Below are 19352 nucleotides of genomic sequence, written 5' to 3'. Positions count from 1 at the left end.
TTTCCCTATCACCACAGCACCATTTTTCACGAGTCGAAAGATGACCTCCATTGCGGAAAACTATAATATTGGTCTTATCGAGATTCACTGTTTGTTGTAGTCTGTCTGTTTCTTGCTTAAGGGCATTTAATTGATTTTGTAACCATATGGGTGTGTCAGACAAGAGAACAACATCATCAGCAAATAGCATTAAGAGCAAATCTGTTGCGCCAGGTATCATTTGTATTCCATGTCTCTCCTTCTTTGATAACTCCACTGCCAATTCACCAATGAAAAAGGAAAACAGCTGTGAGCTTAGCATACAACCTTGTTTAACCCCTCTTGGACACTGTAAAAAGTCTGAATAAATACCTTTGTCACGAACACATACAAGTACAGAATCGTAGATGCTTTTAACAGCCACGTAAAACTCCCGAGAGAGACACAGAGAGACAGAGACTTAGAGAGAGAGATAGAGCACAATACAACGGTCTGCTCGGGCAACATGAAGCGTTGTTGAAGAAATGGTGATGTAAACCAGAAAGTGTGAAGAAAAAGTAGCGTTACGAAAACGCAGTTCAATAATTTATAACTGTCTCTCTCATGTGCAACATTGCACTGGCGGGAGCGGTGGGGCGGGGGGGGGGAAGTTGGTGGTGGGGGGAGCTGCTTTATTTTCTTTTTATATTATCTACATTCAAGCAGATGCAAACGTGCTAAAAACCAAGCAAAAATGAATCGGTTTTCATTGTATACAGCGAATCTTACTACACATGGGAAATTCCTGGCATAACTTAATTTTCGCTTTAATCAGCTGAACCGTCAGAACCGACCAGTTTCCTTCAGGTGGGGAAGGAGAGGGTGATTTACCCCCACCCTTCCGCACTGCGTGTGTGCCCCAAAACGGCTTCAGCACTGTTATAGACAGTAAGAAGGGGCCTGCCGCGAGTGGTTTCTCTCTCTTTTCTAATCTCCGGTGTCACTCGATCGCTTCGCGCTGCATTGAACTACTATTGGAGTTTAACGACCTATTGGCGTCTACACCCTTAGATTGGCCATGTATAAATTTAGAAACTATGTCACTGGAAAGCCAGGATTCTCACGTTTTGATTGGCTAGAAATTTGTTGGGGTTTTCACAGGAAGTCGATCTGCAAGTCGCAGCGAAAGTGTGAGACTGATGTTTGCGACCCAATAACATACGAACCAGTGTTTCAAATCACGAGCAAATTACAAGAAAAGAAAGTTTAAACTATGCACTTTCAAGTGCAATTCATGGCTTTGTTATAAAGAAAGAGTCTCGAACGCGCTTTGGAAGAAAAACGAGTGACCGATTTCGGATCCCGCAGCGCAGCTCGACCATGGCGGCGATCCTTCAACTCGTCAGTATCAGTAGCTCAAGGAGGACTCGTCATCATCGTTTGAAGAATGGAAAACACGCCAACTGACAGGTTTGTACGAAGCACAATTTTTTCAATTTGTTTATTTTGAAAATAAATATAAGTAGTTTTGTTTTGTTTTGTTTTTTTTTTGGGGGGGGGGTTTGGATGAATCCTAACAACTTTGCTTCAGCAGTGTTGATGTGTAACTGGGAACACTAACGCTTCGTCAGTCACGTGATTTTTTAGCACAATTGTGATCTTTTATTCGAAAATTTACCGCGATCGACAGCTGTATCTAGAAGATGAAGTGTCAGATTATTCAGTAATTTTTTGTTGTACAAGGGTTTTGAGTTAGTGAGAGCGGACTGATGGTTTAATATTGTGACCGACGTCGGACAGCATGGGAACACGTGTATCTTTCCACTTCTGTTCTGATCGTCAAACGCCAAGACAATTTCACGCGTCTGCGTGCGTGCGCGCATTAGTATGTATCTTATATGCTAAGTGTGTATGCACAGAGTTAGTGTCTGTTGAACTGATGTAGCATGCATACATGAGGTTGCCTGAGTATGGATTAGTTAGTGTGTGTGTGTGTGTGTGTGTGTGTGTGTGTGTGTAAATGATGTAAAGAATAAATAACTTACATGAATAGTAAACATGAAATAAGTTTAAGATATGTTGTTACATAACACTTACATCAACTTAAGTGAAACCATTACAGTGGAGTAGTAATGAAATTAGTAGATCATGTATCAGTGCACATTCATCACACACTCACACACACACATATAAATGATATATATGCAAAAGCATTCATGAAATGTAAAAAAAAATTTTTAAAGCATTAGAGCTGTCTCAAATTTCATGCCTGTGTATTTCAGATGATGATCAGTATAAAGCCTTAAGGGCGACTGTTGCACACAGTGGACAAGGAAGACCACCATCAGCACCCAAGGTTCCATTCAACAACAAACTCTTGATGCAGTTAAATATGTTCATCAAGAAAACAAAACCTGGGGGGAAATGGAACATTTTCTACACAAATTGTTCCCAGAGTGTACCTTTCCACGTGTCAATAGTTGAGTGCACTGTTAACCCTTTCCTTTTGATAACGGTAGGAGTCGGCATGCTCGCGCGTGCGCAGCGCCTTGATGCATCCGGCGCCGGCAGCGTGTGTGTAGTACTTTTCCATCATGTGCTGACGCCGTGACTATGCTCAACAGGCACTAAAAGTTGGTGGAAAGTTCTCTACTATAGTCCAATAATCTGGCATCGCTATTTTTGGATGCTAGCACCACTTCCATTCACAAAGAAAGGAGGGAAACTGCGTGTGGAGAGTTGTGAATGAAACTGACCGGTTTTCACAATGGCGTCGTCTGCATGCACCAGTGAGTTCGAGGATTATTCAGCGGAGGAATTAGGTCTTATATTAGAAGAAGTGTCGAAATATGGTCAGATTGAAGAGTGTGAAGAATTAGAAGAAGATTCTGATGTGCATTTAGGTTCCGATCAAGGAGAAGAAAGTAGTGAAAGTGATCCCGAGGACAATGTGCCACTCGCCGCTCTGCAAACTACATGGCGACTGGCTACTCAGCCTACCAACATGGCCACATTCCAGCAGCCGACAGGCCCTGCACATTCACTGCCAAGCACTGCCACCCCTCTGGATTATTTTTTTTTGTTTATACCCATCACATTTTTTCAGGTTGCAGCAGAAGAGACCAACAGGTATGCCTGACAAAAACAAGCAGCCCGGGGCACACCTGACCCTCTTTGGTTCGAAACAACACCTGACGAAATGCGGGCCTATCTCTCTGTGCTGATCATGATGGGGATCAATCGTCTGCCACGTTTGTGGTGCTACTGGTCAACCGACCCTTGCTTCAGGAATAACTGGATCAGCAGTGTCATGCCCAAAACACGGTTTTTCAAAATCAACCAGTACTTTCATCTGCGCGACATCTAACACACCTGCACGTGATCACCCCGACTATGACCCCTTGTACAAGGTGAGAAATTTCATCAACATGATTCTTCCTTTGTTCCGGACCAACTACCATCCAGGTCGTGAACTAAGTATTGATGAGGCAATGATCGGGTACAAGGGTCGGATATTTTTCAAGCAGTACATGCCAGCCAAGCCAACCAAATGGGGCATCAAGGTGTGGGAGATGTGTGACGCCAGGACAGGGTACTGCGTTGCATTTGATATTTACACCGGCCGTGCAAGTCGCAGAGACACCACCATCAGTCTTGGGCATGAAGTCGTTCACATGTTGGCATCACCTTTCTACCATCAAAACAGGCACCTGTATTTTGATCGTTTTTTCACGAGTGTCCCCTTGATGACACACCTGGCCCGAAATGGGAATATGCCTGTGCCACTGTCAACGTCAACCGCAAAGGGTTACCAGAGGAGGTCAAGACTGCCAAATTGAAAGAGAAGGGAAAATTGCTGCAGATGCAGAAGGGCTCGCTGATGGCCACAGTCTACAAAGACAACCGTCAGATCTACCTTCTCAGCACCAACCAGCCACCAGGTATGACGACAGTGGAGGACAAAGTGACACCGACAGTCATCGCCAGCTACAACAAGTACATGGGTGGCGTTGACAAGTCAGACCAGTATCGCGCCTACTACCCTGTTGGTCATCAGAACAAGAAATGGTGGCGCTACATTTTCCATTCTCTGGTCAACTTGTGCATTGTCCAGGCCTACCTCACCTGGGAAGTGTCACCTCATGCCCCAGTGAACAAGACCTATGACCACTTGATGTTTCGCGCTGACATTGCAGAACAGCTTCGCGCAGGATTCACCTCCAGGAAGCGCAAAGCAGGCCGCAGCAAAGCAGTGCCAGATGCCCCCATTGCCTTGGCCAGCATCAACCATCACATGTTAGAAAAGATCAAAGGGAGACGTAGAGTCTTTCGGCAGTGCATCAAAGACGGTCGCAGGACAGCAAAGGGACGAGGAGTAGAAACATCATATATGTGTTCTTTCTGCCAGGTACCTCTCTGCTTCCACAGGAATGACTGTTTCCGTGACTATCATGGACAGAATGTGCCTCAACATTAGGACAAGCTAGCTTGTTTTTGTTTATGTGTGTGTGCTATCCTTACTGTACAGTAACACATTGTGTGCATATTTAAACAGATCTGTACAAAGTGCTTAGAACAGTGACATAGGAGCAACATGGAACTGTGCTTGAAATTATCTCCAGTAACTCTTCATTTGTGACAACTGACACTAGTTGTGTGACATTCTTTGGATTATCTGTGGGAACTGTACTGGCAGACAGGAGACAGATCATCTCAGGTAGGCCGCAGCTTCATTTCACAACACTAACGTGCATGTGCATGGAATAACTGCATGTTGGTGTGCTGTATTAGAATTGTCACCATCGCATGTGACATATTTGGTGACAGACACACGACCTTTCACATCTAGACACACAGAATCTGGCTCACATGACAGAACAAAGCCTCATGACCATACCTGCCGAATTTCATGACTCTAGAGGTTTATTCTTGGCTGTGGTGAAGCGTGAACTATACACACCCATTTTGCGGCTAAACTCACCAAAAGAATCCGAAATCTAGGGGAGTTTGGCCTCAGAGAATCCGAATACAAGAGGGTTAAGGAATTCAGCAAGTGTGAAACGATCAGTGGTGCTGAATGTTTTTTTTACAAGAAAGGAAAGATTCAAGCATCTTCCCTGGCCCCTCCTGTCAGAAGTTTGGAATTACACGTGCAGATCTTTTGAAAGGAACTGTAGAGGACTGTGAGGCTTCACTCAGTTGTCCTATTGGTCTTGTGTCTGAAGTATGTCACTTAGCTAGGATATTGAGGATAAAGGATGCAACATTGCATAAATGACACCTGGTCAGAGATTTGCCACCAACCCAACAGCTCAAATTAAAACTGGGGAGGCTCAGAGCAGAAGAGGCTCGCCTGCGTAAAAACAGAAGTAAACCAGGGGGAGAGAGTGCACTTGAAGATTTTTTAGAACTTCCTTTTGAAAGTGCAGTGGTCTTCAGAGACAGCAGGAAGAAGCAAAAAACTGTCAAACAGCCACCTCCTACTTCAGACCCAGAGCCAGCATGCAGCAAAGAAAAAAAAATGAGGACATTATCACACAGGAACTAAGAACAATGACAGAGGAGGTGTCATTTCTTAAAGCAAAACTGAGTGAAAAAGAAAGGGAACTGCAAACCAAGGATGCTGAAATGACTGGACTTCTGTTATGTCAAATATGCATATTTACAATTACTCTGGTGATATCTGACAGCACAGTATCATCATGATTGTAAAAAACTTGCTCATTTGTTACTAAAAACCATATACTTTGTGACTGTTTTCATTGTTATTTGCATTTCTGATAGCATTAAGTCTTCCAAAAAACTGTATTCTACATGCTTTTCTGAACATGCACATATTTGAAATGTTTTTGTAGCATGAAAACTTTCTGAGATATCAACATTATAAGTCGGCATGTTATCACTGTGAAATCAGGCCATTCAACACTTGACAAAACTGAATATTTTGCTATTTTGGGTGTCTCTCTCTAAGCATGTTCTTGAGTAGGCCAGAAAAAATTCAGCATAAACTAGGTATTGGTGTTACCAAGTACAGCAAAGAACAATGTGGTAAGTCTTCATCTTAAAATTTTACGACAGTTTAAAAATAGCAATTTGTTAAATCTGTCAAAACGCGTCATTTTTGCACATTTTTAAATGCCGTTTTCTTAAAAACTACTATAATGCAATGGAAATTTGCATGTGAACTTGGTTTTTTTATGTTCTTTCCAATGGTGTAATTAGTTTTTAGACATGTTGAAGTTCAAAATTTAAGTGGTCCTACCTAGGAAGAGAGAAGGGAAAGGACTGTGAGAGAATTTTTACTATAGTTTTCGTAAGACTGTTGGCCCTTTCTGGAAACAAAGGGTTGTCAACAAGATTGGGTCTACAGTAACCGTAATCACAAGTCTAATATAATTAACCAGTTGAGTGCCAAAGAATTTTGTTAAAAAAAAATAATAATAATAAAAAACATTTTAAAAAAGTGCTCTCCCCTTGCCAGGGCCAGGGAATGAGGATTTGGGGGTAATAAATCTTTAAAAAATTCTAGTACAAAAACTATGGGACATACAGAAAGAAAGCAGATGTTTTTGTGAAGGAAAATGAATGTAAATTCTGTATCTGGGCATGTTTTCCCAATCAGGTGATAGCAGTAAACTGTTCAGGCATTTAAAATCAAGATAATAATTTTTGTGCAACAAAAAGTCTATTTCCACCTCCACATAATGACATCCGTAAAGAAAAGAAACAAAATACAGCTAGGTAATACCTGTAGAATAATTGAAAACAGGCTAAGGTGGTTATAGTCAATGTAAAAGGTCAATCACAGTCTCAGAAACTGAACTGGCAAGCTTTTTGACAGCTAAGAGCTTCACAAGTGAGAGAGTGAAGTCCTTTGATGATATTCACTCCTTTCAAGTTGCACGTGGGCTGATTAAAGTGTCTGTTGTGCATCTGCTAGCCACATCTTCAAAACAAGTCAGCCATCTAATTCAGCACAAAAAAAAAGCATTAAAAACAAGAAGCACATGTTTTACGTCCAGTGCAGGTTCAACCCTGCCTTTTGTGAAAATCGTGGAGCATTGGCGGATGTCTATTTCCTGCAGTCTGCAATGAAATGTGAGTACAGTGGCGTCCAACTGCAATGCCCCCTTCATGACCTCTGGCTGGCATTCGACCTATCGTTTTACATCCCTCCTCTCCCTCTCCTCCCCTTCTTCCAACACTTACTGCACGTATTCTGTCAGTCACAGCCACTTGTTCAAAAATGCTGTCTGATTGGATAGACAAACTGAATTACCATCAAATGGGCTGTTAGTTTCATCACTGTCGTATCAATCACCTTCGTGTTCAAACCAATCATCAGAAAAGAAAGATCCTTATCCATCGTGATAGATGTCCATAATCACAAGCACAGCTTTCAGAATTGTGTAAATCCGCTGACTGTGACCACCTACTTTAGTCTTTAGTTTACTGGACAGAGTTTTCAATGCCTTTTTTTTTTTTTTGTATATCATGCAACTCCCTTTTCAACATGCATATCACGTAGTCAGTGAATCATTACTGAGTAGAACAGGGTCTTCTACCTGATGTATATTCATTTGAATAATATTTTTATAATCCAGACACATCAAACTAACCGTTCAGAGCCTGTTCATGTGAAATGAACCAAACTCCAATGAAGGAAAAATCTGAACATATGCTGGACAGCAGTGGACATATCATAGGCACAATGGCAACACTTTTTGTAGGACGACAGCTGACATCTTATATGCACTCAAATGGTTTAATAATATTAATATATGTATAAAATTACATGACAACAACAGAAAACAATGATATCTTTTCAATTCAGGTGCCATATATATATATATATATATATAATATATATATATATATATATATATATGAAAGAATGATAAAACTCACAGAGACAGAAAAAAATGATATATGCTGGGATAGCAACAGTTTTCAAGTATGGTGCCTAGATATTATAATCTCAGGGAGAGTAAGAGAGAGAAAGAGAGACAGAGTAACTTTAGTAAGAGAGAGGGGGGGAAAAGGAGATTTATGCTGAGACAGCAATAGAGTTAAGTTTAAACTAAAGTATGTTAATTTTAACTTACCGGTGGGTTCGGATCCTCAATCCGTCGATGCATATTTATCTGAAAAAATAAAAAATAATACTATAAAATTATTAATCTATCAGTTCTTAACTTCTCAACTGTGTTTTTCATAAACAGCATGTATCATGTGCCACTGTCAGTGGGACAGTATGTGGCTGTGTATCTCCAAATCCAATGGTCTGTTGAGATGAACAAATAGGAGAGCAACAATCCCATGACCTATCTCTTTTGGCTCTTTAGTGACAGACGATGTTTTCCATCTTCAATGTTAAAAGAAAAGCTCCCAAAACAGAGACAAAAGATCAGGATGACAAAAAGAATTAACAGTAGGAGTACGAATCAAACCACCAGTGTGTGTAAAATGAAGCCTGGCAGAAAGACTTTCCTTGGCACACCGTTGAAACAAGTAAGATTTTATTTCATTTTATTATGCTGGCTCCCAAAACCACAGTTGGGCACTCAAATGTTTTGCCCAGTGTGCCCGACTGGCACTCAAAAAAAAAAAAGAAAGGGAGTTAAATTCGAACCCCAAATATGGTCAATACCATCTTATCCTTGGAGGTTTTCATCCTTTCCTAGTCCCTACAGTCTTGTCCCGAGTCTCTTGTATCTTTCAGTGTATTACAACTGAACAGATACATTTCCATCAAGTTTTGGGACTTGCATATTCGATACATGTATGGCCATGATCTATGATGACAATTACTTAAATTACTTTTTTTCTTAACCTACTTTTCGTTTCTCAATTTTTTACATTCACCTTTGTCAAGATTAAATCAACATATCTGTATTTCTCTTCATCAATAGACCAAGTCCGCTTAAAATTTATTACAGAAGTGAACAATTAAACAATACGGTCACTTTTGGTTGTGATATCACAGTTTCAAATACTGTTTACAACAAAGCAAATCCAAGATATGTCTAGACTCTGCTGTGCACACATATGCATTTAACTTTTTGCTTAAGAAAGGCATCACACTGCTTCCATTGCTTATCCAGGAACCATTCTCACAAATAATGTGAAAATAAAAACCTTCCATGACACAAATGTTATTGTAGCTGGCTGCAGTAGATCTAATCATTTTCAATCAATTAAATGATTTAATAAAAGTGAAATGGTCTACAAGTACAAATTTTCTAATGTTGTCCAGAGATTCTTAGTATAACTGTTAATAATAAGTGCCAACTTGTCACTGGTTGGAAGTGTTAGTGGTTGGCAACTCTGAGAAAAAACCCTCTTTTTTTTTTTCTTTTTTCTTTTTTTTTTTTCATCAATGTACATGCTTTTGATATAATTTTCCAGTTTATAATTTCTGGTGGTATCAATCTGTAAAACATACTACAAAAATACATTCAGATTCACTAAAAGAAAATCTTCACACACACACACACAAATTATCTTTATCATATTCATCATCGCATCATTTGGTCTGTCTTGCATAAGTTACTGTTATTCACCACACTCTGAATATATGGATTATTTCTGGTCAAAAGTATTTAAAACTTTTTTGCCCCATCAAGAGCATTCATCTGGTGTACATCCTCATTACATCACCTTTTACAGCACCTAACCACATTGAAATATAAATCCCACTGATAAGACATTCCTATAACTTGTGTAACTTATGAACTAATACCATCCTGATTATAAAGGTAATATGACACATATAAAAGTTACAAATGCCACAGTAAATAAATGTATGTTTGAAGCATCATTTCTTAATCTTTTTTTCTTTTTTTTAAGAAAAAAGAAAGGTTTAAACTCAATTAAAGTGTCATGTGTAAAGGTGTGGAATTTTCCTAATGCAAAATCATAAAATTCATGTAAAATTGCCATAAACTGATAGGATGTTCATTTTCCTTTCAGGAAAGTATAGGTTACATTTACTTTTAGTTTTACTAGTCTGAATGCTGAAACTGATTTTCCCAATTATTACCCTCCATAACCAAAACATCCCAGGGGTGATCCCTTGGCAGATAGTTGGAAGCATAAAAGTTGAAACAGGCTTGGCACTATAAGGGTTAATGTGTATTCTGAAATGTTGTCATCTTCCATGATGCAAAATGTGTGAATTTTTATATAGAACAAAAGATGATATGTGTAGGGCCTGGTCTCTTTAAGTAAACACGTAACATAATTTCTCTTTACTTGCTGTGACCTGCCAGTTGAAAAATGTCTGACTTCTGAGCCATCTGAGTAAAATTTTCAAATACTCCACATATGCAACTAATTTTATCAGAGAACAAGTATCTCATGTGATCCAGTATCATAATCAAACACCTTTTTAAAATCCACAGCAAAATGAACACGACCATTTTCTGCCTTTTTGGCCCGTTTCCTGTCAATCTAGTTTGCTTGAACCACATGGAATGAATGTTGTTTTTCATTGCTTTTTCTCTCAAATTTCTATGTGAATGTAACGCTCATCATTAGATCAAACAAGACTGTCGTTATTTTGATGAATTAGACTGGTACCTAAACATGTTTGGCAACAAAACAAAACAAATCTTCAAAAGGCACCTTTCTCTCACTCCTGAGACAAATCAAGAAAAAGTATAATGCTTTTAAAAGATATCTCAAAACTAAATCTGGTATAGACTACCAGAGATACATTATTGAGAGAAATCTCTCGAAGAGAATGATTAAAAGTGCAAAGAAAGGGTATGAGAGAAAAATTGCTTACCAAGCAAAGAGTAACCCTAAAAACTTTTGGAAATACGAAAAATTCAGGATAAACACAAGTATCAACGCTTTGAAAAGGGACTCAGGTGAAATGGCAGTAACTGACTCTGAGAAAGCAGAAACACTAAATGACGTCTTCTCAAGTATATTTACTCGTGAGAAAGTAAGACAATCTACCCAACATGACCAAATCTCCTAAGCTAGAAGGCATAACTCTTTCAGAGATAATTGTCACCCCAACAGTGGTAGAGGCAAAGCTTAAAAATCTTGACCCCTCTAAGGCTCAGGGACCTGATAGAATTCCAACCAAAATACTGAAGGAACTCAGTAAGGAACTATCAATTCCTTTCAGCATACTGTTTAACAAATCCTTAGAGACAGGAAGTATCCCAGATGACTGGAAAACTGCTGATGTTGTTGCCAAATTCAAAAAGGGCTCCAAACAAGACCCAAGTAACTATAGGCCAGTCAGCCTCACCTGTGTTATATGCAAGGTACTAGAGTCAATTGTGAGGGATGTTATTGTAACATATTTTAATGACTTTAAACTTTTTGCGGACTGTCAACATGGCTTTCGAAATAAAAGATCCTGCATGACTCAACTGATTCAAGTAACGGACGACTTAACTGCACTTACTGATGACAGAAAATCAATAGATATAGTGTATTTAGACTTCCGTAAAGCTTTTGACTCAGTACCGCATAAAATACTGATCAAATTGAAAAATTATGGAATTGATGGATGCCTCCTTGACTGGATTAAGACTTCCTGACTGACCGAAGACAGAGAGTGAGAGTGGGGTCAGCATACTCTTCGGACAAACCGGTTTTGAGTGGTATTCAACAGGGGAGCATTTTAGGCCCTGTCCTTTTTACCATATTCATCAATGACTTACTGGACGTGATATCGAGTACATGCAAAATTTTTGCTGACGATATGAAGATTCACAGGGACTCAATTGCTCTGACATCCAAAGGGACCTTGATAATGTGCAAGACTGGTCGCATAAATGGAACTTGTATTTCAATGTCCAAAAATGTAAAGTACTGCATATAGGCAAGAAAAAACCCCAAACTGACTACACAATGGAAATGGGTGATTCAAATGAAATGATTAAAAAATGCTCAGAAGAAAAAGACATTGGTGTTACCTTCGACTGCGATCTTAGTTTTGACCCACACATACAGAAAGCGATTAGTAAAGCTAACCAAATAACGGGGTTGATAAGACGATCTTTCTCCTTTATTGATAAAGACATGTTCCTGAAGCTATACAAAGCGCTATATCAGACCACACGTTACTTACTTACTTAGGCCCATTGCTCCCCCTGGAGCATAGGCCGCCGACAACAGTCTGCCAGAGTCCTCTGTCCTGGGCTATTCTCAGACCACACGTGGAGTACGGTAATGTTATCTGGTACCCATTGCTTAAAAGACAATCTTCGTAAGTAGAAAAGGTACAGAGAAGAGCGACTAAGATATTGCCAGAATGCAGAAACATTACTTATGATGAAAGACTAAGATACCTTGGGTTACCATCTCTAAAAGCCAGAAGGGTGAGAGGAGACCTGATCCAAGCATACAAAATATTTCACCAAGTGGACGACATTGATTTCGACTCTCTATTTCAGTTAAGTAAATCTGACATCACAAGAGGCAATGCAGGCAAATTGTTTGTTCCGTTTTCTAACACTAACCTGAGGAAACATTCATTTGCTATCAGAGTGGTTGGCAAATGGAATTCTCTTCCGACTAATATTAAACTTACTAACACTCAACAGTTTTTTTAAGAGCCTCCTTGATGCAGATGCAAATTTTAAAGATATAGAATATGACTTTGATAACTGAGACTCTTCTCATACCAGTCTATATGAAATTCTATATGTAACTGTAACACGCTGCGCTAAACACCTTGAAAAATACTGGCAAATCAATTGACGGAGCACAAGAAAGCCCCGAGGCTATATAAGCTCCTACCTACCTACCTACCTTCACTTTGACCAAAGTGAAACTCCTGCTGTCGGATCAAAATCCTATCAAATTCAAAGTTCTCTTGTAATACAGTACTGTTGAAATACTTGTATGTAGAAGAACACGTTTAGTCTAATCATTAAATTCTTAATAACAGTGAAAACTTACTTTCAATAACAAGGCTGAGAAGAAACGTCTCTCTCCCTTCTGACAAACGAACACAATATAGTTCACATGGACCCCAGACAGGAAACGACAGAGCGAATGAATTGTACTTCCGGCAAGTATTTCCGGCAAAGTACAAGCGCATGAATAAAATAATGACTGGTCACGAGAAATTGAGTTCTGCCTGATTTATCATCCTAAACACTGACCGCAGCAACTGGCTGTCTACAATGGAGTTCTGGTATTTGAGGACATCTTTGATGATAATGCAAAACAAAAAACAATGGCTACGAAATATACTTGTTACCAACGACAGTTATTTGGTTTTGTTTTTTTCCCCACAAAAAGGGACTCGATGCGATGTAAACAAAATATTAACTGCAGGGCAGAAACTTCCTCTGTCGAAAACGAGGCAACCGAAACAAACACTGCTTGCTAACAATGCAAACGCGTTCTAAAGTCTTAAAAGAAACGTAAGTTTCCAACGCCAAATATATATTTTTCTAAATAATAATTATAATGAAATAAAACGAATAAATAAAAACATCAACGATGGTTCATATGATCGAAAGTGACCCACAGACAAAAGTCAGTAGACGCGGGCAAATTCATGAAAATTCCCATGCGGAATTGTTGATGGGCCTGTTTACTGTTTAGTGTCATGGTTTGCAAAAAAAAAAAAAAAAAGATAATAATAAAAGAATAGAAAACAGGGGGTCTATGTAATTTATTCAGTTTCTTTGTAAATCAAACATTCAACAAATCTGACGTTAAACATTTGAATCTAATTTTCATCTTCGCAGACGAGCCTCAGCAGACCATACTCAATGCAGGTTTGCCATCTTACTCTCTTATTAGACTACAGAAAGTACAGAACAATGCTGCACGACTTGTCCTAGCAAAAAAGAAATCTGATCATGTCACACCTCTTTTGCATCAGTTACAATGGCTTCCTATAGAGTCCAGGATTCACAATAAACTTGCGACACTTGCCTTCCTACATTTTGATGAATCTCTTTCCCCATATCTCTCCTCTTTGCTGGAAACATACGAACCATGTAGAACGCTAAGATCCAGTTCTGAACTGTTACTTTGAGTCCATAGAACTAATTTAAAATCTGCAGGGAAAAGGCCTTTTATGGCTCAAATACCCCTAATTTGGTATTCTTTGCCATTGTCCCTAAGAAATGCTCCTGATCTCCAGACCTTCAAGTCAAATCTGAAATCGCACCTTTTCCGCAAACATTTCTGTACTCAGCACAATGGATAGTCCAAAGTCTGTTTGCCACATAGAGTTTTATGCTAGAAATATTTATTCTCACGTAGTCCTGTTTTAGTGCAGTTGATATATTTAATATGTCTCGGCGCACGTGTGCATGTGTGTGTGTGTGCGAGTGTGAGTGCGCGCGCATGTATGTGTGTGTGTCTAAGAAATGTGTGTTTTTAAGGAATGTATTTCTTTTTAATCTAAGCATTATTTTTTTATATTTTTATTGTTTGGTGGATCATGCTTTTTTTTTTCTTTTTCTTTTTTTTAAATCTGTGAACAAATTCGATTGAGCTGTTGTAATGTTTTATATTAATATCTGGCTCGATGATGTCACGCGCTTTGAGCAGCATTAGTACTGGATATCGCTCCACAGAAAAGTTATAAACTTTTTCTTTTTTTTTAATTTTATTCTTGCAGTTTGTTGAACGATTAATGCTCAACTGTCAGTAAGCAAACAACACAGCTGTTAACGGATTATCAAGCACCTTGCTGAATTTCATTCAATTCAATTATTCTCTTCTGTTCTCGTATTTATAAATAAACGAATTTTTTTAATTATATTTTTATCTAAAATGAAAACTGGAAACAAGTTCATTTTGTGTATATGTAAGGCTGACAGTCACAGTAATTTGAAACACTTGCACAAATAAATGCATATATATAAACACTATCTTTGCCTCCATTTGCAATAACTTCAGTCTTTCTTTTATATACATATGAGCACACACACACACACACACACACACACACACACACACACACATGAAAATGAGTAAATGTATAATAATTAGATATTATCAATAGTAAAACAGAAGTGCAAGTTTTCCAAAGATTTTGTACTCTTCTTAATTTTACCTGTCTCAAGTTATATTACTGACAGCTAGGGCAGTCATCCTGATTTAACAAAAAGAAGAAGTTCCCTTCATCCACCAATATCACAGAGTTAAATGTTTCATGGGAATGACATTCATATAGGCCAATCTCATGCTTTCTTCTCCTTTAGCATTCAATTCATTGGCTAGAACTACTAGTTTCACTTGATGTATGGATCTGCGAGCACTTGTGCTTTTATCATTTATGCATACAACCTTGTAGGCACCCATACTCCCATTTTTGGTGGTACGCATGCTAGCTGTGTCTGTGTTTCCATAACCAACCAAATACTAATACCGATTACTGAAAAATTCAAAGGATCTTTCAATGTGTAAATTTTGACTTTTAAGTGTACATACAAGTTTATTATCTTCAAAGAGAAATTCACATGTTGTCATGCTGCCCATGCTCACAATTCAAACATAAAAACATGCATGTGTTAACATAATCACAAGATCACAGTTATAAAATTATGATGCTATATATTCCAATTTACACTGACACATTAAGAACACTTTGCAAAATTAAATCTTAACACACACACACACACACACACACACACACACAAACATGGGGGATTAAGCCTTTAGAATTGTAGGAAGTCTGCACATGTGATGAAAAATACATTTTAAAAATTGTTTAAAAACCACAACAGCACTGGTATTTCCTTCAGCATTTGGAAAAAAAAATAGGAGCTGACTTCAACACAGCTGTTATTGAAAGTTGATTTGCAATTGCTGTCATGATTTGGTATCAAAACATTTTTAAGGCAGAAATTACAGCTGTTAACATTTTGTAAAAAACCACTGTCAAGATTATTGGATCTGATTTTCCACCTCTAGATGACATATTTATTATTATTCATCGAGAAGCTACTCAAAAGGGCATAGTCAGGATGAATCAAACCCAGCTTGTAGATTTTTTGAGATGCTTCCCCCAGGTCGTTTTTACAAAAGTATTACTATTAGGACCAAAAGTGTAGCTTATTCCCTATAGCTGTCTATGTTCTCACTTGAACCAACCCATGGGAATAAAAGAGAATTGTACAATCAGCAACTTTGTAATTGTAGACCTTACCATCAGCCCCATATGTAAATGTGTGGCGTATATATCTTCAAGAGTGAAAGTGTTAACATGTTGTGTATCATGTATGTGAGCGTTTGTTGTGTGCAGGCAGTGCATGTGTGAGACTGTGCATGCACAAGCGTATGTCATGTGTGTGTGTGTGTGTGTGTGTGTGTGTGTGTGTGCATTATAATCAGCATGCATATGAATCTAAACTCCTGCTGTATTTGTGTGAGCATCTGACTTCCAATTTGTTTGTACTTTTTATACAACTCCAACTCCTTCCCCACCCCCAGTATTCCTTGTGACAACCATACAGTTTAAAGACATTTTCTTTAACATATATTGACCTAAATCCTGTCAAAAACCTGGAGGCATATTTTTTCAGCTCTGCCCACGCACGACCATATCAGCAATTTATGTAAAACTGTAAACTTCCAACTGAGAAAAATCTGTACTATTTCGACTACCTGTTTTGACTGATTGATTGATATGGATCCTTATATAGCGCCAATCCTTGGTTGGAGACGAAGCTGTAAGTGCTTTACAAACATAAGGTCATTTGCACAACAGCCTGCCTACCTGGGTAGAGCCGACTGAAGGCTGCCACTGGGCGCTCATCATTCATTTCCTGTGTCATTGAATCAGATTTCAGGTACAAACACATACACACTGTCACTCAGACAAGTAACATTTTACATGTATGACCTTTTTTGTTTATTTACCCTGCCATGTAGGCAGCCATACTCCGTTTTACAGGATCTTTAACGTGCATATTTGATCTTCTGCGTGCACATATTATACATGAAGGGGGTTCACGCCCGAGAAATCTAAGAAAAATCTCCACCCTTTACCCACAAGGCGTCGTCACCGAAATTCGAACCTGGGACCCTCAGATTGAAAGTCCAACACTTTAACCATTCAGCTATTGCGCCCGTCTGTGGAAATCTCTCAGCTTGTCTGTTCCTTGATCCCTCGTCACATTGACTATTGCAATTCACTAATTCCTGGTTTGTCCAGATGATCTTCAACAATCTACCAGAGTTATTTTCAAGAAGTCAACAACAACAAAAAAGATCATGCTACCCCTCTTGCATCAATGTCACTGGTTCCCCATCCAGTACAGAATGAGGATGGGGTTTCACAATTGCATTCATGAGAGTTGCCTTCGAAAATCAAGACGCTGAGCCTTTGCTTAATTTTCAAATCTGGTGGTCTTCCATTCTCTCAGACTGAACTTTTTTTTAAGACCTTGTCTGTCTACAAATGTATTATCATATATATCAAACACAGACCAATGCAAAAGGAATCAGTTTGACACTAATAATCCAGTTTCCCTGATCATCTTTGGTGAGATGGTCTTAACTGGTATGGATATGTTTGACAATCTTTGTCATGGCAGAAATGAGAATACTTCCCACCACCCCCTTTTTTTTCTTAATTTATAGTTATATCCTATATCTGGCAAAAAGGTGTGTGTATGTGAAGTTAATACACAATTTATTATTATACTTTTTAACAGAACTTGGTTCTGGATATACCATTCCTGCTTTGAAAAGTCATACATTGGATTCAAAATCAGTTCTGCAGGTCTATCAAATCAGATTGTACAAACATATAATTTTAAATTTTTTTAAAAAGATTTTTGATTCACCATATTCAAATAAGAGGAACTAATACTGAAATGTGTTGGATTCCCTCACACTGTGGGCTTATTTCTAATGAACCGACAGATCATCTTGCAAAACTTGCAGCTAAAACTTCTTTAAATGCAATTGAACTTTTCCATTGTTTATCATCATCTGTAATGTGTAATATTGTTAAGTTAACACTTCTGCCTAATTAAATGTTAAAAGAACTGGCATGGCTGTTAAGAGCATGGCATTTAGGTTATTACTAAATGCCCCATATACAAAATATTGTGAAAATATTGAATGCACATGGAAAAGTTATATATTTCAAAATGTTCTTTATAAAAGTTAGCTATTAATGTGCTAAATAGTCCAGTTGGTTCTTTATTGTAGGTCCCCACATCATCCTCTTTTCAAATAATAATCTATAGAATATACAGTAATTGATTATCGATTAATTTTCTTTCCTAATCCTGCTTCCCCTTCTCTCACACACACCCTTCCAATATTATGTTTTTCTTTCTCCAATCACTGACACCCTCTCCATTTTGCATTTTATACCATATCTTTTCCACATTCTGTTCTCTTTCTCTCTCTTCCTCCCCCCCCCCCCCCCCCCCCCCCCCCTGGCAAAACCGTGTTATCTCCCACACTTCAAAATAGCAGGATGGGGACTAACAGTGGGGAAGAGGATATTGTCACTGACATCAGCAGCTATCCAGTGTTGAGCACGTTGTGGTACATAAAGATAAAAGAATAGATACTTCTCCTCAGTTCAGTTCTTGGGACTGTTTTAAGCTTCAAGGCTTCTCTTGTAGTAGTAGTTGTTGTGAATCATACCCATTCCAATACAGAGCCCGAGAGACAGCACACAAAGATCAATCTGTGCACGTTCGTCCGTTCCAACACACTGTTCCGAGTGTTTTTACACGTGTGTAATCAAACCGCTTTTACATCATCGTAATACTCACAAGAATGTGATATATGATTTCTTACAAGAGTATATATCAAACAGAAACGATCTTGTGTGTGGTCATTAAAGAATAGAGGGTGACGGGTGTTGTTACAAAGATCGAAAGAAAAAATTGCCTTCTCCGTTCTCTTCCCAACCAAACCAAAAGTGACAACTCGAATACCACCCACCAACTCTTTGTCCGCGAAAAGTTAAAAACACCATTAGATTAATCTTTTGATCCCAGATAGGCTGTCGAAACTAACTGTAATCTGGAACTTAGCAATAAATAAATATTAGGCTTAATCACCCCAACACAAGCGTTTGTTTCTCGAATATCTCACCTTCGGAAACGCAGATGTAGGGAAGTCAGTTGCACCCGCGGAAATGGACTAGTCCATAAAAACCAGCCTTCACTGACGCAAACAACTGATCGTTGTTTATCTGCTCGTTTTTATGCACTTCTTTATTGTTCGTCACTTTAAGAATAAATTGATTTTATCAAAATCCACCGTCTGAATTAAAATTGGAGAATGAGGAACTTACAATAACAAAGATGCACCAACAGCAAATCGCTTCAACACCGACCCCGTTTACTTTGACATCGACTCGTCCAGGGTAAAAGAATGATTCCCGCCCGCTTCGACGAAGTCGATCGTGTATTGGTACAAAATTTTGC

The 19352-nt window shown here is 38.6% G+C and overlaps 1 protein-coding gene across 1 annotated transcript in view; it reads right to left on the bottom strand.

The window, feature by feature from the left end:
* The window catches only part of LOC143299172 (paired amphipathic helix protein Sin3a-like), a 48062-nt gene extending 39968 nt beyond the window's left edge, over positions 1-8094 (bottom strand). The window contains exon 1 of the mRNA XM_076612309.1: positions 8064-8094. The gene's annotated coding sequence lies outside the window, so the exon portion shown is untranslated. The remainder of the gene's footprint in view (positions 1-8063) is intronic.
* Positions 8095-19352: the final 11258 nt, after the last annotated feature.

This window comes from Babylonia areolata, chromosome 24 (genome assembly GCF_041734735.1).
Source record: "Babylonia areolata isolate BAREFJ2019XMU chromosome 24, ASM4173473v1, whole genome shotgun sequence".
Taxonomy (NCBI): Eukaryota; Metazoa; Mollusca; class Gastropoda; order Neogastropoda; family Buccinidae; genus Babylonia; species Babylonia areolata.
The sequence above is the reverse complement of the archived record's forward strand: the minus strand, read 5'-3'. Positions and strand labels throughout refer to the sequence as shown.